The 22,260-nt window shown below is 39.5% G+C and overlaps 1 pseudogene; it reads right to left on the bottom strand.

Annotated features, from left to right (window-relative positions):
* Positions 1–21: 21 nt before the first annotated feature.
* LOC114371468 overlaps positions 22–22,260 on the bottom strand; it is a 33,237-nt pseudogene continuing 10,998 nt past the window's right edge.

Below are 22,260 nucleotides of genomic sequence, written 5' to 3'. Positions count from 1 at the left end.
TCAAACAGAAAAATGTCTTTCTTACACAACATCCTTTATTTTCTCTGAAGGTGTATGTGGCAGATGCCAAGGCTCACTGAAAGTATTAGGTCCCATAAAGTACATTCTGTGAACATGACTCTAGGACTCCTCAACTCTGTTTGTTTCCAACACCTAGGAAAAGGAAGGAGTGGTCTATTTGAGAACCATGTTGGGTGGGTGCTGGGCCTGGTAATTCATCAACCCCAACAAATTTCATTCTTGCAACACTAAGCACCAGTGCCAACAAGATCAAGAGACCCATAAGAAAAAGACCAAATAGCCAAGGCCCACCAAACCTGTAAATTAACTCTTCAAGGGCTGTGTAATAATCAGGCATATGATATCTGTCCAAAACACATTGGTAGGGACAAGGGGTTTCAGTAATACCACCTGCATAAAAGAAACAAGATAGCAAATTATGCATTGATGTTCCAGATATTAAAATAAGATGGGTATCTTTTAGAAAATACTATGAAGCAAGAATGGGGCCACATTATACCATATACCCCCAAGAATAAATAAAGTAAATGAATGCTAGATTTACAAATAGCATCCACAATATAATAATACTTGAATGAGAAAAAAGTCTCTTGCATGCCTGTTTACGTAATCATCCATTAAACTTATAAAATCTACCTCAGACTGAAATATAAGCAGCACGGTGAGGAAGCTCATTGACAGGACAACTGTGACAAAGTGATTTATCAGATCCAGTAACATTTTTGTAAGTCCCAGCTGGGTATTCCTGGAGGCAAGCAAGAAGTGTAAAACCTTATGAGTACAAAATTTGTAAGTACAAGCATCAGTTAATCATAAAAAAATGGAAAGCAAGAAAGTAGCAAAAGAACACGAGACAAAGAGGGTAAAAACAAAGCTCCTATTAATTTGGTAAGACTCCTCTAATCCAATGTTGTCAAAGCAGTGGTCAGTCTAGGTGCAGAGGAAGGTGGGATCCAATCAAGTGGCTCACCAGCACCAACAGAGTAGCAACATCAGAATAGGCTACTCTCAGGCAAAGCATGATGAACAAAAAACTTGCAACTATGGCATTGCAACAAAATAAATTGTTTTCATCTTTTAAACACTACTAGCCAATGTGTATCCAATTAAAAGGCGCACTGGATCCTACTAAGGCAATTTGAAACTACAAAATTAAAGGTCATTGTCAGTGTCAAAGACAGGAGAGGTAACAAGCTTTAGGCTAAAACACTGATGTGGGCTCCTGTTAAAGCATTCTTCCGTCTCCTGTCTTCACATGAAAATTGCAGTCCATTTTTCCCCAGTCATTTGTAGTCAAATCCAACACTCATCTTCTTCCAATACTTATTAGCAGCATATTTCAAGCTTCTAGGCTTTTATTTAGTTCAGTCATACAAAATCCTTCAACACCAGCACAATTGTCATGACACCCTTAAATCTATACTATCCTGGTAACATGTATGAGACGGACCTTTTTCAATATAGTATTAAGTAGTCATAGAGCAATGCATTGCAAGGACAAAATTTCCATTTTCCAACCTGTCGCAATGTGCCCTTTTGCGGGCGAGCGAAGGCGAGGCTCACGGGTGCGCTTTCCAAAGGAGGAAAGATGCGCGGAGTCGCCACCAACGTTTATTTATGGAAAACGTCAGAAAAACCGAAGGAAACCGATCGAAATGAAAATTCTAAGTTCGGGAGTTGTATTTACGTTTAAGGAAGGTATTAGCACCTCTTACGTTTGTCTCAAAGGACAACAGCCTATTTTTCAGAATTGTGGAAATTGTGTTATCTTAACTTTTATTTCTTTTTATTTTTTTGAGGTCGACAAAAGCGGGCTCTTGCTCCTACGTACCCTCCATCGAAGAGGAAATCAGACCTACGTAGTTCTTTCTTATGCGTGAATCAAGTGATTCTTTTTACTTGAAAGGTGATCATTTTAAGGCGTTGAACCTTAAAAATGATCCATTTTACTTGGTAAGAAACTGAAAAGATAAACTTTCAAAACCCTATTTTTTGTGGACGAGCTTGACTAGGCGAGTTGATTTTAGCCTTAGTTTCACTTTAGTTATTAGTCAATTCAATTAAGAATGAGAAATCCCAAAGAGAAAACGTCTGATTGATTTTTCGCTTTATTTTATTAAAAGATATTTTTGATTATTATATTATTATTTTACCTCTTTTTGGTTTAATCGTGGTTACAACGTGAACGATCGGTTAGATTTTGTTGTAACAGTGATTAAACGAGATTACAACACAAATGATCGGTTGAAATTTATTTTATCATTTATTAGGCGAGAAAACGGCTTAAATAAACGGTTAAAGCACGTTAAAAACGGAAGAAAAGAAAACTGAAAGTAAACGAAATTAAAGTGAAAGTACACAAAACAAGAAATGAATTGAAAGTCTCGGATTCGAAAAATTACCCATTGAAGAATGAAGAACAAACGAAGAACGGATGAAGAACAGTGAAGAACGATGAAGAACGATGAAGAATTTCCACATAATCGCTTACGTAAGCGTTATGGAAGTACTTCAACTCGATTTTTCTTCACGAAAATCTATTTTTTGCCCAAAATAGCCGAAATGCATAGCCAAAGGGGGTCTTGAACATTTTGAAACAGCTCCCCCCTCCCCTATTTATAGAAAAAAAGGGAGGTGCTTGCCGCCCGGAGACTTAATGAAGAAGATTTCTAAGCGCACCCGAATTACTAAGTTCACCCCCCTTTTCGTATTTTACGGAAAAGTTACGGAAGCCTTACGGAAGTGTTTTCGAATTTGATTTTCATCTTTTTTCTCTTCCCTTTCACCAATGTTAAGGGGAATATGCTTACCCAAGGTTTTCGGAAATTTTACGGAAGTATTACGGAAGTCGCGGAAGCCCCGGAAGCCCCGGAAACCATTTTTCAAAAACGTGGAGGAGCTTGCCGCCCAATTGCTTCCTCCTTAAGCAATCCAACTTCCAAAATGGTCTAGAAGGGCCTAGACTCGAATTTCTATTTACACCCCTATCTTGATAAGTTCACCCCACCTTCTTTCGTAATTTACGGAAAAGTTACGGAAGCCTTACGGAAGCATATATGACTTAACTTTCATCTTTTTTCTCTTCCCTTTCACCAATGTTAAGTGGAATATGCTTACCCAAGGTTTTCGGAAATTTTACGGAAGCCGCGGAAGCCTCGGAAACCATTTTTCAAAAACGTGGAGGAGCTTGCCGCCCAGTTGCTTCCTCCTTAAGCAACCTAACTTCCAAAATGTTCTGGAAGGGCCTAGATTTGAATTGTTATTTACACCCCTATCTTGTTAAGTTCACCCCCATTTACCTTTTTTGGTGATTCTTTTTCCGTAACGTTACGAAACTTTACGAATTTCGTAACGATACTTATTTTCTTTCCGTAAGGTTACGGATCCTTACGGATCATGTATTTACTCTTTTTTAGCTTTCGAAGAAGTTACGGAAACTCACGGATTGCGTAACAATACCTCCTTTTGGTTTCCGCCACATTACGGAATTTCACGGATCGCGTAAGCCTGCTTCCTTTTGATTTTCGGCATGTCTCGGGACTTCACATATTGTGAAACAAAGGATGCCAAGTATCTCAAAGCGGCCGATCAAAGGTTGCATATTATCAAGTAATAATCCCCGGACGAAATTAGGGTATGACAGTTGCCCCTCTTTACTTACCTTTTATCGGAGATAAGAGGAAAGCAAAGATAAGACACTGATTTCGTCCGTCTTGCCCTTTCCGTGACTAGTCTATGACGACTCTCGTCTCTACTCCTTCTTTTTCTGCACAACACAAAACAAAATACAAACAACAACAAAAACAACAATATCATAATATACATATACACGTTTGGCAAAGAAATCAATCGGGAAAATAACAAAGATCACATTTCCCAGTCAGGAGGATCCGCACTTGACGATGAAAAACCCTGGAGAACGGAGGATTGCACTAGAGGATCCTCACTAGTCAATCATGAAGTATGGCTCCAAACTCTTTGGGTGGAGGATGCATGAACGAAAACGCAATTCATGGGGCTCCAGATAAAAGGCGAGGATGGAGGATTGCACTAGAGGGTCCTCACAAGTCAATCATGAAGCATAGCTCCAAACTCGAAGGTGGAGGACACATGAACAGCGCTAGGCAATGACATTCCTAGGGCTCCGAAAAAAGTGGAGAATGGAGGATTGCACTTGAGGGTCCACACTTAGGCAATCATGAAGCATAGCTCCAAACTCGAAGGTGGAGGACACATGAACAGCGCTAGGCAATGACATTCATGGGGCTCCGAAAAAAAGGGAGAATAGAGGATTGCACTTGAGGGTCCACACTTAGGCAATCATGAAGCATAGCTCCAAACTCGAAGGTGGAGGACACATGAACAACGCTAGGAAATGACATTCATGGGGCTCCGAAAAAAAGGGGAGATTGGAGGATTGCACTTATGGGTCCATACTTAGGCAATCATGAAGCATAGCTCCAAAGTCGAAGGTGGAGAACACATGAACAACGCTAGGCACTGACATTCATGGGGCTCCGAAAAAAAGGGGAGAATGAAGGATTGCACTTGAGGGTCCACACTTAGGCAATCATGAAGCATAGCTCCAAACTCGACGGTGGAGGACACATGAACAGCGCTAGGAAATGACATTCATGGGGCTCCGAAAAAAAGGGGAGAATGGAGGATTGCACTTAAGGGTCCACACTTAGGCAATCATGAAGCATAGCTCCAAACTCGAAGGTGGAGGACACATGAACAGCGCTAGGCAATGACATTCATGGGGCTCTGAAAAAAAGGGGAGAATGGAGGATTGCACTTGAGGGTCCACACTTAGGCAATCATGAAGCATAGCTCCAAACTCGAAGGTGGAGGACACATGAACAACGCTAGGCAATGACATTCATGGGTCTCCGAATAAAAGTGGAGAATGGAGAATTGGCGAACAGTGCTAGGCAATGACATTTGCGGGGCTCCAGACTCGAAGGTGGAGGACACATGAACAGCGCTAGGCAATGACATTCATGGGTCTCCGAAAAAAGTTTGTTGGCAGGACCGAACGGTCCACCGGGTTTTTCCACCTAAAAGGAAAACATGCTTTTTGCAAAGAAAAATAAATCATTCGTGAGAGCACCATATCTTAGAGAAACAATATACTTGTGCTAAGGGTAATCGTCCTTGTAACCGAGAATGAAGGGCAGGATGTCAACTTTTAGCTTTTAAATGAACATGCAGGGGAAACATCAGGCTAAGCTGAAAATAAATCACTCATAGTGTATAAAACTCACACATGCAAGTGTTTTATCCTATTCCCAAACCATAACTGCACCATGACTCTATTTTGCACACGACTTCCTATCGAATCAAAGATCAAACGTACGATCACGGATCAATAGGATTTTCTCGAGGGTAGTGTTTTTGGAGAGGAAGCTGGGTGTTTCGGTCTTTTCCTCTTTGTTCATGTGGGGTGGGATATCGCCAGTCGAGAATGGCAATCTGAAAGGAAGAGACACCAAAAATGGGTTTCCCTTTGCCGGCAGTCACTTACCTTGCCGAGAATTTATCTGGATTGAAGATTTAAAATTCCATTTCTTTCATTGACCCAAAATTATTCTGTTTGCCTCCGCTTTTTTCCATTTTCACTTCCCTTCGACCTTCGATCGGGAATCCTTCCTTTTCTTTTTTATTGTTCTTTTCTTTATTTTCATCTTTTTCTTTTTCTTTCTTTCCATTTATTCCTTTTCTTTCTTTTCACTTCTCCTTCCCCATCCCTTTGTTTGGGACATCGGGTTTTAGCATTCTATTCGCTCTCCCTTGAGGAGATTTTGCTGTCCTTTGCTTCGGGGAAGGAATGAGGATTCTTTTTTATAGGCCAAGGTTCAAAAAGGTCTAAGGTTGTGTTTCAATGGGGTCTTTTATCGTGGGAACCCAATCTTTATATTTGGGGCGAAACAAATTTGGGTGTCAAGGTGTCGATTTCGGGCCGAACTTCCATATTATTCCATAAGGCACGCGTGACAATGATGATTTGAAAACAACGTGCAAAATTAGTCATGGCTACAGCCAGGTGGGCACTCAAGCATCTCGTTTATGGCATTGTGATACTACGGTTGGGAATTTACACAAATAGACCCAACGTTTCCAAGTTATGTTCTTTCATCAGTTTAATGAATTCATCCATTCTTATCTTGGTTATTCCGGAAAATAAACTCTTAGCGTCAGTCCCTTGTTTCCAGAAGATACGTTTGCTCTTTACGAATGATTTATATTTCTTAACTATAACATGTCGACCTTTGCGGTCTTTCTTTCTTTTTCCTTTTTGTTTCATTTTTATATATTCACAAAATTATACACCTATGGTCCTCTATGAAGAAATTTTTCTTTGTATATCTACACTCTTATACATGACAAACTTTTTCTGTATACGCATTGGAACTCTCTCTCTTTACGTCACATGATCAAACCCTATTTACATTCAAAGATCTTTTTCATTTTTCTCCAACGCACACCTATGGCTCATACAAAAGTTTCTTTATATACACTCGTTGTTCACACACACAAGAATTTCTCTCCACGCATCACTTATACACACAAAAACCTTCTATACACATTTTCCTTTTACATACATGTATATATATAAACATTTTTTCTTTTCCTTTATATATGTAGACATTTTATTCACAACACTTCTTTCCTTTTTTATCATGATTTTGGTTCATTTTATTTTTAGGACGACGTTCCTAAATGGAAAACTCCACACGACTCCGGAATTTCAAAAAACACTATTGACAACAAAGAAGTAAATACTAACGTAACAGTTCAAACGACATGTATGCACAAAACAAAAGTCAATCAAAACGAAACAAACGTTAGTCCCTCAGTTAAACAAAAGATAGCATACAAATGATAAATGATGGAACATACGAATTTGGGGATCCCACAGTCATGTGGCTCCGCATGCCCCCGGACTCTTGGGTCACGGTAACAAAAAGTGGGGTGGTTGACAAAAGCAGGTCTTTTGCTCCTACGTATCCTCAATTTGTGATGAGGAACTCAGACCTACGTAGTTCTTGCTAACTGTGAGACTAAAAATAGTCTCGGTGTTTTCTTCACCAAAATGCGAACATGCTTTAGTAAAGAGACAAAACTTCCAACTGATCAGAGCAACATATGCTTTTGGATGAAAAACAATGTGTCTATCGGGGAAGGAGAGCATGCTGATGAAATTTTCTCATAACCGTAAATGAGATTTTGGATGTTAGCATTTCGTTTCTAAATGACCATTTAGAGGAAGCACTGGGTCCAACAAAGATAGGAGAAAATCACTCAAAGTGTATCAATCTCACACAGGTAAGTGTTTTATCCTAATTCCGAACCATAGATATGTCATGACTTGATTTTGCAAATCATTTCCTATCAAATCAAAGATTACATGCGTGATCATGGATCAATAATGGTTTTTAGGTGGGGAATTTGGCTTTGAGTGTTTTTTCCTTTTCCTTTTGTGTTTTTGGTAGTGCGTGGCGAGAAAGTCGCTAGCGCACAGGATTTTGTCAGCAATCAAAGGGAGAGGACCACTTTAGGTCGTGGTTTCCTTTTTCTTGTTTACTTGGTGACAATTCTGTATTGTTCAGATATTGTCTGGTCCAAAGACCTTTCTGGATGTTTCTTCTGTTTTCTTCCGATTCTTGATCGGGAATTTTCTTTCCTTCTCTCTTTTTTTTTTTGCTTTCTCCTACTCTTTGATTGGGAATTTTTCTTTTCTTCTTTTTTTTTTGTTGTTTTCCGAGGGCAAGGATTGACATTCTCACCCTGGGTCAAGGTTTATGATAAGTTGGGATTTTGGCTCAAGGCTTGTAGAACGGCTGGTCATGATATATGTCAGGGTTTGGCCAGCGGTTCGGGGATAAAGGGGATGTCCTACATTATTTCCATGATACACATGCAACAACGATGATTAGGAAATTTTATGCAAAACTGGTCATGCATGCACCCATGTGGACACTCAAGCATCAAGTTTTTATGGTCATGTGACACTAGGGCTCAGGATTCATTTTCCCTATTATAAGTCAACCCAGTGTTTCCAAAATATGTTCTTTTATCAAATCATGCATTCATCCGAGTCCATTTTGGGCGTTCGGAAAATTTTCACACCATTCGCTCTTCAGGTGTATACACATTTTTTTTCAGAAACTGGTTAAGATCAGTAAAATCTTTCAAAGAAAAGTTGGAAATTATCTTTTTCACAAGCATGTTGTTTTTTAGCTAGACAACTTTTATTTTTTATTTTTTTCTTATTTTCTATTTTTTTTCCTTCCTTCTTATTCTTTTCTTGCTCACTCTCTTTTTGCTCTCTTTTTTTCCATGAGGTATTTTGCTATATACATGCGTGTCCAAGGTATCTTGCTACCTAAACATACATATATATGTTTTGTGAGATATTTTTGCTACATACATGCATATCCAAGGTATCTTTCTACCTAAACATACATACATACATACATACATACATATACATATATATATATATATATATATATATATATATATATATTTTGTGAGGTATGACTACCTTCCGAGCTTGTGCTTGTTTTATTTAAATTCCTAGGATCATGAGCAACTAGGTGTGTCCTACTATGACTTGAGAAACAAAAGGTGATCAAATAACAAGCAAAACTTTAAAAGTTACTAGGTTGCCTCCTAGTAGCGCTTCTTTAACGTCTTGAGCTGGACGCGTGATGGCTTGTCGGTCATGGACCTAGTACTTTGCTTACCTTTGGCTTTGGACTTGGTCGCCTATTAGTCGGCCATGGGTCGTAAACAACGCTCTAACCTTTTTGTGGATGAGCTGAGGTGAACTCTAGAGGTGATGGCGGTGCGTCTCTTGCCCGCTGTTGGCCATCCCCAGGCTGCTGTGGTGTTTCGCCCTGCGCCTGCCTGGAGACGCAGTACTTCTTGATGAAAGCTCGATTAGTAGGGGGCCTGATGCCCTTGCTGGAGGTTACAGGCACTCCGTAGAACTGACAGAGACCCGTAATTAGAGCTTGACAACTCCAAGACCCTGTTGGACTTCTTCGGGTCCACTGGGTGTCTTGCAGGTGCGATCCCTGCAAACAATAGATGAAATCAGAAATCAGTTGAGCGATGTGCATACTTACCTATGATGACGTGACCTTGCCGGGGGGAACGGGCACCCTGTAGGACTATAGAGGCCCGTAACCAGAGCTGGAAACCCCAGGGGCCTGTTGGACTTCTCTGGGTCCACTGGGTGTCTTTGTGGGTGCCATTCCTGCAAACAATAGATGGTATCAGAAATCAGTTGAACCATATGTATACTTACATATGTCACGATGGCATGACCTTGTTGGGGGAACGGGCACCCGGTAGGACTGACAGAGGCCCGTAACCAGAGCTGGAAACCCCAGGGCCCTGTTGAACTTCTTTGAGTCCACTGGGTGTCTTGTGGGCGCGATCCCTGCAAACAATAGATGACATCAGAAATCAATTGAGCCATGTGCATACTTACCTATGTCATGACGGCACAGACCAACTGATACATCTGCAAGGGGAGATTGGCATTGTGGTCGCTGGGCAGAATGTTGCCAAATAGCAACGTCATCCACGTAAGGATGGTCATGTTGGTGCGCATGGTCCGCACTCGTCTTTTTGCAGCGGCACGGGGGAAATCTTGCCTCGGTATGCATAGCAGATGCGTGATAGCCTCCCTCTCTGGATGTGCTCGCACAGTTGGTCGCCGTCCAATATCAGGGGGGTAGCCCAGGAACCGTTGAAAGGAAACCGTGGCCCCCGTAACCGGGAGCGCAAGTCTCGGTTAAGCATCTAAGGGCAAAGGACCTTATATTCTTCTAAGGTGTGGATATGGAGCACACTGAAAATGAGGACGCGTAGCCCTCTAAAGGTGAGGACGTGCAGCCCTCTACAGGCGAGGATGTGCAGTCCTCTGATGGCGAGGACATATGGTCCTCTAAAGGTGATAGGTACTAGTACCCAAGGGTCCACCTTTATGAGAAAACAAGAGATCGGCCCATCGAGAGGGCCGGTCATCCAACAAGATTGGACACGAGATGTAGGAAATCTATGCAGTTAACATGATATTTAGGGATGCAGACGCATGCAACCTTTGTTGGGAAATTTGGTAACGCTGACCTCATATGAAACAATGCAATGCAATGGAAAGTTGTACAATGTTCATGAAATTCTATCCCTATTTTGTGATTTTGATTTTGATTTAATTTTTTTTGGAAAACACAGATTGACTGTCCTTTTTAAAAAGGTGATAATTCATGCAACCTTATCCTATCTTTTGCAAATCTCTCCAGGAACTCCCTCAGAGTGTATATTCTGTTTGATTTAGTCACTTGACCATTTTGGAGTGATGACAATGGAGCCGTTTGACATTTAATCAATCTATTGAAATTCCAGGGCTTGTCTCCCCCCTTTTTTTCTTGTTTAAAAACATCGACGGGTGAGAACTTTTGATCTGCCCCTATGTTCACTTGGGGCTCATGCACGATGCCCCTCATTGCCCAGTGTAAGCCTTTGAGGTACCAATTGTTATCTTTTGCCATGACCTTGTAGCTGGGAACCTATTGGGTGAAAACCTCTAATCTGCCCCTAGGTTCGCTTGAGGTTTTTGCATGGTGCCTTTTGTTGCCCCAGTGTAAGGCTTTGAGGTACAATCGTTGTCTTTCGTCATGACCTTGTAGCAAGGAACCTATTGGGTGAGAACTTCTAATCTGCCCCTAGGTTCGTTTGAGGTTTATGCATGGGGCCATTCATTGCCCCAATGTAGGGCTTTGAGGTACAATCGTTGTCTTTCGTCATGACCTTGTAGCAAGGAACCTATTAGGTGAGAACTTCTAATCTGCCCCTAGGTTCGTTTGAGGTTTATGCATGGGGCCTTTCATTGCCCCAGTGTAGGGCTTAGAGGTACCAATTGTTGTCTTGTTTTCTCAACCTCGTAGTGAGGAAGAATGAAAGATGCACTTGATTCTTGCAAAAAGAATTTTCCAAGGACGAGAAATAGTTGAAGGATCTTTCAGTTGATGGATAAAGTCAAATGACTCCTATGTAGAAGCAAGATGTTTTGATGTCTTGATGATGCTAAAGGATCAAGTGCTTCTAAGTTTTACTCAAGACAAGAATCCAAGAAAATCAAGATATATGATCAAGTTGATCTCTAGAATCTTTAGGAAGAAGTTTCCAAATTGAAAATACAAAAGGTTTGACCAAAGAATTCTATCATTTCAAATTGAGATTTTCTCTCTGGTAATCGATTACCAGCAGCTGAAAAATGTTTATAACAGTCACTAGAAATTTGAATTCAAAATTTATAACGTGTAATCGATTACACAAGTCTTGTAATTGATTACCAGAGGGGATTTTCAGAATATAATTCCCAGGAGTCACATCTATTCAAATGGTTTATGAACGGCCATCAAAGGTCTATTTATATGTGACTTGGAAACACGAATTTAAAGAGAGTTTTCATTGCCCAAAAAGTTTTATCCTCTCAAAAGATTAAGAGATTTTCTAAACTGAAATGTCTTTATCCTCTCAAAAGATTCCTTGGTCAACCACTTTCATATTCAATAAAGAATTTTGATTGATCTTCATTGTACAATCCATCTCTTTTAAGAGAGACCTCTTCTTCTCTTCTTCTTATTTCTGAAAAGGGATTAAGAGACCGTGGGTCTCTTATTGTAGGGGATTCTTGAACACAAGGGAAGGGTTGTCCCTGTGTGCATTGTTAATCCGAAAAGAGAGAGTGAAAGTTTAATTGGGGAATAGTTTTTGTATCTTAATTTAACCCCCCCCCCTTCTGAGGCCATTTGTCCAACATCCTATTCTTGATAACTCACTTCTCTCTAAAAAGACAAACTTTCCAGGATGATAAAATGAGGTCACATGAACGTCTTGAAAACACAGTCAATCAAATGCTTATTTTCTTTTTGAACACTTTTTTTTTTTATTTTTATTTTGAAACTTATTTGTTTTGAACTTTACTCGTTGTTTTATGGCGCCCCCAACAATGTGCAAGATGAATAATCTCTGATTGAACGGTCTTGGAAGTCCAAACTCAGGAGCACATGTCGCTTGAGCAAACAGACCAATGGCTTGCACCCACATTCCGGTGAAAGTTGAATAAGCAAAGATGTGTTTATGAGAGGATGAGGGACAAAGATATCAACTTCATCCATTTCATTGTAACTGTGGTTTACAATAATGGTACAAACTTGAAAATCCTGATGAGTCATTAGAGACATCTAACAACAGCTTTCAAAATTGCCCCATGTGTGGCATTTCTTGTCAATGTCAGGATTTACACGTGATTCTCCTCAAATTTTAGCCAGCCCGCATCAATTAGACCTTGCACCTTACGCTTCAGGCCCCTACAATGCTCAATGGAATGCCACGGGGCTTCTCCGTGACAAGCACACATTGCGTTCGAGTCGTATTCTCGGAGAAATGGAGGTTGATGAACCTTGGTTGGGGTTATGGCTACCATTGAATTATCAAGTAGATATGGGAGCAAGTCAGCATAGGACACTGGAATTGGGGTGAATTCTATAGGCTTTCTCGCTGCAAAATTCATTTCTTGGTTGGTGTTTTTGGATTGTGCTAAAGGTGATGTTCATCATTGGAAGTGCGGTAGACAGACTTTGTGGTTGATTTAAGGATGGCCTTTGTCGATAACTGGGCGGTGGGTAAGGAGAAGGTTTGTTATTGGCTGAGTAATGACATTGTTGGGTTGGTGGGAAACTTGGCTGTATAGGAATGGCAGTCACAGCATGGGCTTCTCCCTCATTCTCACCCTCACAGCACTGCCTAACGAAGGCAACCACTAGGTCCTTCCAAGAATGGACTCGGGAAGGTTCCAAGTTAGTGTACCAGGTAACAGCTACCCTAGTAAGACTTTCTTGGAAGGAATGTATCAGCAATTCCTCATCTTTTGCATATGCCCCCATCTTCCGATAATACATCTTTAGATGGTTCTTGGGGCAAGTAGTCCCCTTGTACTTGTCAAAGTCCAGCACCTTGAACTTGGGAGGGGTGATGATATTGGGTACTAGGAACAACTCTCCTAGGTTAGCAAAGGCATAATCTTCACCTCTTTCAATGGCCCTGAGCCTTTCCTCTAGATGATCCAACTTTCCCATTTCTGCCATAGCATGAGGGTTTTTACTTGTCGTGAAATGCAAGAGGTGTAGCTGGGGGTGATACTGAGGGCCTTCCGAAGTGTTTTCAAGGGGTATACCACCAACTGCTTGCCCTTCAGTGGCATATTCGAGCCAAGGCTCGAAGTCGTCTAGATTGTGATGGGGAATTTCATGTGTCTCCCCCATGGTTTAAGAGACATGTGCATGATCAGTTCGGGGTTGTTGGCTCTCAATGGGTATAGGAGTGGAGTTATTGACATTCTTATTGGGAGTGTACGCCACATTGGGTGGCGTATAGTTGAGAGGCAAGCCATATGGCGGGAAGGCGTGCTCGTTTTGAATTTGCACATCATGGGGGCCGCCCGTACTTCCCAAATCTTTGCCTACCATATCTGAGGTTGGATGATTCATTTGGTTGATGCCGGATGGGGACATCAGGTTCACCTTAGCAACAACGCTGGTAGCGGCAATTGCAACCGCATTGGCTTCCATTATCTTCTTCACGCTCATCATGGCCTCCATCATTGCGGCCATTTGCTCTTTCATGGCCTCCATGTCAGCCTCCATCTACTCTTGTACCTCCTCCGCTTTACCCATTACTCTAGCTCTAGCACGGGTTCGGTAAGGGCACCGTAAAGCATGTTTTTTTATATAACAATGATTAAGTTCTTTTTTATTTTATTTTTCAAGGAAAGAATGTACTGAGCAATGCAACCAATGAAAAGTATGGATGTACGCGAATGATGCATAGTTGAAGTATTGCGAATTTTTACGCAGGACATGGGGTTGAATCAATTTAGATTTTCAACATGGTCCATGACATCTTTGTCAAGGTGAAGCTGGAAGTAACAAGGATATCAACAATCCTAAACGTGTTTGGCAGTAGACGACGCAATGATGTAACACGATCCATCTTTTACCACAAATTTTGCAAGATGGTTACTTCCATGCTTCAACTTGACTCGATGAACCTTTTCGTAAAAGCGCGAGCTTGGTTCAACCCCATAACCCAGGGAATGGCAATTTTGATCGCCAATACTTCAACAACATTTCATAGGGATGAAAGACTCAAGAATACGCACGCTATGCATGGAAAATGTAATTATGATATTGAGATGCCCGAAGAGACATCCTTTCTTAATTAACCACGCATTAGGTACCATGCTCGATCATTTTATTTTGTTGTTTGTGTTTTTTTTTTTTAATTTTAGACATGGGTTTATGATCCCAACATGGTTGGCTCATGGTACCTAACACATGCAACTAAGAATGCATCATGAATTTTCATGCTTCCCTTTTTTTGTTTTTGTTTTGTAGAGGAAAATACAAGGATCATGTATGAGCAAACATGTAGAACAAAAAGTATGTTGAACGCATATGCATGATGATGCAATGACTCATGCAAAATGGGATGCTAGAATATGATAACGGACAAATGTAGGAACGATATGTTCATTATGATGCTGAAGAGATGTTTATGCGGTGCATGATATGAATGCATTTACGGACACGAGGGCCCGGAAAATCTTCTCTCCTTACTGCGCATTTGGGGGCACAGTGCCCCATGTGTGCAGTTAAGAAGACGATATGGATCTTTCGACTTCCCACGACAAAAGACGAGACCCACATACAACGCATGTGTGACGGCATGATGCAGATGCACAAAAGCGCAACAGGGGGATGCACAGAGTACGACAATATCCATAAATAATTACAAGCAAAGGCGTATATGACATTTAGGACTACATGCATGGCACTGTTTAAAACGGCACGCAACGTGATCGCTTCGTGCCCCAATTTTAGGGACCTATGGGATAATATCTAGGGGTCTCTAATAACTACTCCCAACGATTCATAACTTACATGGCTGTTTTCTAGTGGTATCATCACTCAAGATAATAATATTGTGGCGGTATGGAATACCAGCGACAACATATTATAAAGAGAGAAAGCTCTAGACGAGGTTTCACTATTATCAAGCAAGTCGGAGACCTAGCATGATGATAGATTCACCTCCACTCCTTAAATTCCCATGAACCCGGGTGTAAGGCCCCTTTTTACTCAAACCCGTGGGTGCTTAGTGTAAAAATGTGGAAAAGACAGCAGTTATTACATTTTACATAATTTAATAAATGCACACACAAGGTTTCACAATTCCACAATTTCTTAGAATAGGCCTAACTCACAAAAAGGTCCCCAGTGGAGTCGCCAACTGTCGCAATGTGCCCTTTTGCGGGCGAGCGAAGGCGAGGCTCACGGGTGCGCTTTCCAAAGGAGGAAAGATGCGCGGAGTCGCCACCAACGTTTATTTGTGGGAAACGTCGGAAAAACCGAAGGAAACCGGTCGAAATGAAAATTCTAAGTTCGGGAGTTGTATTTACGTTTGAGGAAGGTATTAGCACCTCTTACGTTTGTCTCAAAGGACAACAGCCTATTTTTCAGAATTGTGGAAATTGTGTTATCTTAACTTTTATTTCTTTTTATTTTTTTGAGGTCGACAAAAGCGGGGCTCTTGCTCCTACGTACCCTCCATCGAAGAGGAAATAAGACCTACGTAGTTCTTTCTTATGCGTGAATCAAGTGATTCTTTTTACTTGAAAGGTGATCATTTTAAGGCGTTGGACCTTAAAAATGATCCATTTTACTTGGTAAGAAACTGAAATGATAAACTTTCAAAACCCTATTTTTTTGTGGACGAGCTTGACTAGGCGAGTTGATTTTAGCCTTAGTTTCACTTTAGTTATTAGTCAATTCAATTAAGAATGAGAAATCCCAAAGAGAAAACGTCCGATTGATTTTTCGCTTTATTTTACCAAAAGATATTTTTGATTATTATATTATTATTTTACCTCTTTTTGGTTTAACCGTGGTTACAACGTGAACGATCGGTTAGATTTTGTTGTAACAGTGATTAAACGAGATTACAACACAAATGATCGGTTGAAATTTATTTTATCATTTATTAGGCGAGAAAACAGCTTAAATAAACGGTTAAAGCACGTTAAAAACAGAAGAAAAGAAAACTGAAAGTAAACGAAATTAAAGTGAAAGTACACAAAACAAGAAATGAATTGAAAGTCTCGGATTCGAAAACTTACCCGTTGAAGAATGAAGAACGAACGAAGAACGGATGAAGAACGGTGAAGAACGACGAAGAACGATGTAGAATTTCCACATAATCGCTTAGGGAAGCGTTACGGAAGTACTTCGACTCGATTCTTCTTCACGAAAATCTATTTTTTGCCCAAAATAGCTGAAATGCATAGCCGAAGGGGGTCTTGAACATTTTGAAACAGCTCCCCCGTCCCCTATTTATAGAAAAAAAGGGAGGTGCTTGCCGCCCAGAGACTTAATGAAGAAGATTTCTAAGCGCACCCGAATTACTAAGTTCACCCCCCTTTTCGTATTTTACGGAAAAGTTATGGAAGTGTTTTCGAATTTGATTTTCATCTTTTTTCTCTTCCCTTTCACCAATGTTAAGGGGAATATGCTTACCCAAAGTTTTCGGAAATTTTACAGAAGTATTACGGAAGTCGCGGAAGCCCCGGAAACCATTTTTCAAAAACGTGGAGGAGCTTGCCGCCCAATTGCTTCCTCCTTAAGCAACCCAACTTCCAAAATGGTCTAGAAGGGCCTAGACTCGAATTGCTATTTACACCCCTATCTTGATAAGTTCACCCCACCTTCTTTCGTAATTTACGGAAAAGTTACGGAAGCCTTACGGAAGCATATATGACTTAACTTTCATCTTTTTTCTCTTCCCTTTCACCAATGTTAAGTGGAATATGCTTACCCAAGGTTTTCGGAAATTTTACGGAAGTATTACGGAAGCCGCGGAAGCCCCGGAAACCATTTTTCAAAAACGTGGAGGAGCTTGCCGCCCAGTTGCTTCCTCCTTAAGCAACCCAACTTCCAAAATGTTATGGAAGGGCCTAGATTTGAATTTCTATTTACACCCCTATCTTGATAAGTTCACCCCCCTTTACCTTTTTTGGTGATTCTTTTTCCGTAACGTTACGAAACTTTACGAATTTCGTAACGATACTTATTTTCTTTCCGTAAGGTTACGGATCCTTATGGATCATGTATTTACTCTTTTTTAGCTTTCGAAGAAGTTACGGAAACTCACGGATTGCGTAACAACACCTCCTTTTGGTTTCTGCCACATTACGGAATTTCACGGATCACGTAAGCCTGCTTCCTTTTGATTTCCGGCATGTCTCGGGACTTCACATAATGTGAAACAAAGGATGCCAAGTATCTCAAAGCGGCCGATCAAAGGTTGCATATTATCAAGTAATAATCCCCGGACGAAATTAGGGTATGACACAACCTTATATAAAGCTTGAAAGCAAATTGAAGTATTGGTGCTTCATAGAAATATACTATATTTTTGGCATAGTAGAAAAATTAAGAAAAGAAAAGACAATATGCCTCAACTAAAACAAACAACCCAGTCCGTTGGCCTCTTCAGCCCCAAAAGCCTTTAAACACTGTAGTGCTAAAGCTTTGCAAATAGAAGACTTCAAGGAATATTTTTCACCAAAATACAAAGGTTGGTGTAATATCTGACGATGGGTGTAATGGAACAGAAAGGTATGTAATGGGACAAAATGGAATTAAATTAGCATACCATTCTGATATGAACGAACTTTTACAAGTAAGAAACAGTGGAGTATAGCTCCTTCTAATAGGGAATCTAAACTTAGAAAACAAAACATAAATATTGAAACACCTACAGATTTTTGGGGGTGACATGTAATCAGAAACATAACATATTTTCACCAATATTCACTATTGGTCCCCCAAATAAAGGTCAGCTTCTATTTTGATTTTTCAGTATCTCATTGCTAGAAATATGCTCAAAATACCTGAGTCTTGTCAACCTGGCTTCATAAGCCAACCACCATATGGAGGCTGGAAAAAATAATGCATAACCTAAATAGTGATGATGACCATTATGATAAAACTAATATCCCTCCACATACATTTAACCATTAAAATAACAAATTTAGACAAACTACTAGGACAAAGAATGAGGTCACACATCCAACAAATATGGAAATCCAAGATCAAAAGGCCTAGCTAGAGCACATAACAGAATTGGGGGAAGTGGAAAGAAAAAATACCTCACAAAAGGTACCATACAACCCTTTGGGGAAAGCCTTCCTAGTTATAGTCCCATTTGCTCCAGAGCCACCCTGGCCCTTACCCTTTCCTCCCTTATCATAATCAGATAAAATTATGAAGTTCTGAAATTGCCATTATGACATAAACAAAAAGCAACTGCAGAAACTGAAATGAAATAGAGAGCTAAAATAGAAAAGTTTAACAGAAAAAAAATTGATAAATTCATACAAAAAAGAGGGGATATTTTAAAGTTTTCAAAAGTTAGGGACTGCAGTCACCCCCTGAAGCTGTACATAGTTCCCCTCCAACCCAAAGAGAAACATGTCCATGTCCTCATGAGAGGAATAATTACCATTAGCATATACACACAAAATTATTTTGGGACTAAAATAAGAATTAAATTTTGATACACTGACTGTAGGATTTTTACACTACCAACTTACGAGAAATTATCCTAGATATGACTTTTAAAGCAATCATCATAAAAGTTAACAATCTAATCATACATGACAACTCATAATTGAACGAGTGTAAAAAAATCTTTATATTGTCTATTCCAATTAAATTCTTAAAAAATACGAGCTAAAAGTTACAAGTTTATAACACCAAAGCAAACAATGAAAAGCAAAAAGTTCTATAATTACAACCCCCGCACTCAAGAAAAAGAAATACATTGGCCTAAAAGGTTAACAGAAAAAGTTTGCTACAGTTTCACAGACCTCAAACATTTCAGGATCTGAAATGAGTGATGACCATTGTGACTGTCCTTCTATGCTAGAGTAGTCTTTTAGGGTCCAGTTAAGAGGGTTTGACTAGAGTAGAAAGGCCAAAAGTGCTAACTTGGCCATTATCAAGTGCATCTGGCTGCAACAGGGTTGATGTGTCATCATTTTCTCATATTTCTTAACCCTTTTGTCACCATTTTAATTACTGATTAGCCTTAATTGTCAAATTAATTATGCAGTTCTATCATTTGGGCCTACTGGATTAATTTAGTGTTTTTAATTTAATTTTAAGAGAATTATAAGCAATTGGGCTTGAATCCAGAATTGGGCTTGGACTTGAAAAGAGCAGACTATTTTATTCTACCAAATTTTATCTTATCTAGATTTTATTTTATTTATGGGCTTGAATTTAAAACAGATTTGTAAGCTTTGGGGCTGAAAACTATATAGCAACACCAAGGTTCTAGTTTAGGCTCTCTTCTCTCTCCTTCCTCTCTCTTTCCTCTCTCTCTTCTCCCCTCTCTCTTTTTCGTTTTAGTTTTCAGAGTGCTACTCTCTTTTTTGTTTTAGTCACTTTTCGTTTTAGCAATAAAATTTCGTTCTCTATTGATTAATGAAAGGCTAAGTCTCCACCGTTGTTTTCTCATGAGGATCAAGCACAGTTCTCTTTGAGGTTCTATTATTACTATTAAATTCTGATCAGTTTTTCCTCTTCACCAATTACTCTGTATTTGTTGCTATTAACCCATGCTTGCTTAGTGCTTGATTAATTGTCTCTGCGCTTAATTTACGTTCATGCTTAATGATCGTTCATGATTAATTGGTGTATGTGTTGCTTAATCACATAATGAATGCCTTATGTTAAATTTCGCTTAGTAATTTAATTTAGGGTTGGATTAAGTTGTTGAACTGAAAAATGATAAATTCTCGTAACCTAGGATAAGAGACTTGCTTGTGAATCAAGGGGAAGCAACGTGTTTTAATTATGATATTTTCTAATTCAAATTTATTCGCTGTTTAATTTACAAAAACAAATAACCTCCCCCACCCCCCCAATTCGTTATTGTTTTATTACTATCTGTTATGAACGTTTGGTTGACCATTGTTCATTGGGGGACGACCTAGGATCACTTCCTAGATACTACATTTTTAATGTTTATTTGATTTGGGTACGGCCTTGATCAAGGGTGCACAAATCTTTAAGGGCATTTTGTTGCCCTTAAATTTGGTCTATGATAGGGTTATGTTCATACTCTCTCATGTGTTCTTCCCAAGGCTGTTTTAAGGAGCATCCATCTCTTATACTCAAAGGTATTGGGCAGCCTTGTTGCTTCCAAGGTTTCCTTTATTTATTTTTGCTTTTTTTTTAAAAAAAACTTTTTCTAGCTCCTGAGGATGCCTATCCTTGTTCCATATGAGCTTATCTCTTTAATCATACTTCAATTTCTAACATAAGACAAAAAACATAGTTAACTGCTTTCTCATAATAATATTATTCTTCTGCAAGGATGCCTATCTAAGAAGTTGTTACCATGCTGATAGGGAAGGAAAAGAATAAATGTACTCCATTGGAGATACAAGGAAAGGATAGAAATGAAATGAAACTAACATCAACAACAGTTATTGAAAAGATAGCAAAGATAACATCAGACACGATGACTATTTTTTGTTAAAAATGGAGCTATGTTTGACAAATAAAAAAAACAAACTACAAGCTCAAACAACTTGGCTTACATTCTTCCACAGATGTGGGCACAATAAGACACAACAACAAATTCTTTCTTGCACACTTGATTGAATCCAAAGATATTATGCACAATCAAAAGGAAAAAATATGGTAGAATTGCAGCAAAAGCTTGCAATAGACATACCAGATCTGAATGTCTCCTTTCACACTAGCAATTGGCAGATAAACATCACCAGTGGGAATGTCGGACCAATGAAAATGAATTCTTCCACCACCTCCACCACCACTTCCATTAGAACTGCTATATCCCCCTATACTAGAAAGAACAACTAATTTCCCAATGGTGAGCATATGGAGAAACATTAGTATAGTGCCACCAAATCCACCCCCGGGACCTCCAGTAAAATTGTCAAATATTGCAAATTTTTCGTTTCTAATTTGCGGTTCAAAATTTCCTCCATCAGCTTTTACATAACCTTGAATGGACAAACTTGACAAAGGATGTTCTAATGATCCAACAACTGTTTAACAGAAAATACAACACAAGAATATGAATTTAAAAAGAGATCTTGTGGCAATCAACATCTTCTATTATTCATAAAGAAACATTAACTGACCCAAACATAAACTTGGGCTTACCTATGATACCACCCCCAGCTGTGGTTCTAGTAGAGTTGCCATTTCCACTTCCACTACCAAGTTCACAGGGCAGGGTTGCATTCCCATATGAATAGCCACCTTCAACATGATTATCATTATAAAATGCTTCACCACCGGTACCACCATGCCCACCACCACTGCCAATACCATTACTTAGAGTATTTCCATGGCCCAAACCACCAGTACAGCCTGCAATTTTTTTTAACACAATCAATATAGGAACTGCAGCTATTTGAATCAAAAAGTCACAACAACCTCACGCACAACAAAGAAGCATACCTATTCTAGAGGCAGATATTGTTCTAGAAGATTCAACACTTATGGTCCTTGCCCTATGGAAATGAACAATAGAACCTTTTATAAGGCCTTCAACAAGGATGTCCTCGACTCTACAGATCTAGAAAGCCAACATACAGAATTTTCAAGTTTCAACTATTAGAAAGGCAGCTATTAGTATAACCAAAGGTACCACACCACCAATACTTTACAAAGTACCTGAAGTGTGAATGACAAGGATGAGTTCACATTGCAATCTTCAAGGGGATGAAGTAATTCATAGGGGAATTCTTCTTTGTCACAGTAAAGCTTTGGAGTACTATTAATCATAAAAGTATGGAAATTTAGCAGAACTAGAAATAAAATAATATAATGAGAAATTAACTAATAATGATTTGAAAACATCCAAACATACACATCATCAGTTGTTGCATTCTCCAGTGGACCATGCAAGATAGATCCAGGCCCAACCTATGAGAAATGTCAAAAACAAACTCAAGTTGTAGAGGTAAGACCATATAATGCTCAACCAAAACACAAGCACATATCACCAATTGCTAATGTCAAAAACAACAAAGTTACCACAATGTTTTCATTTAAA

Source organism: Glycine soja, chromosome 10 (genome assembly GCF_004193775.1).
Source record: "Glycine soja cultivar W05 chromosome 10, ASM419377v2, whole genome shotgun sequence".
Lineage (NCBI taxonomy): Eukaryota > Viridiplantae > Streptophyta > Magnoliopsida > Fabales > Fabaceae > Glycine > Glycine soja.
This window is presented reverse-complemented; position numbering and strand designations above follow the sequence as displayed.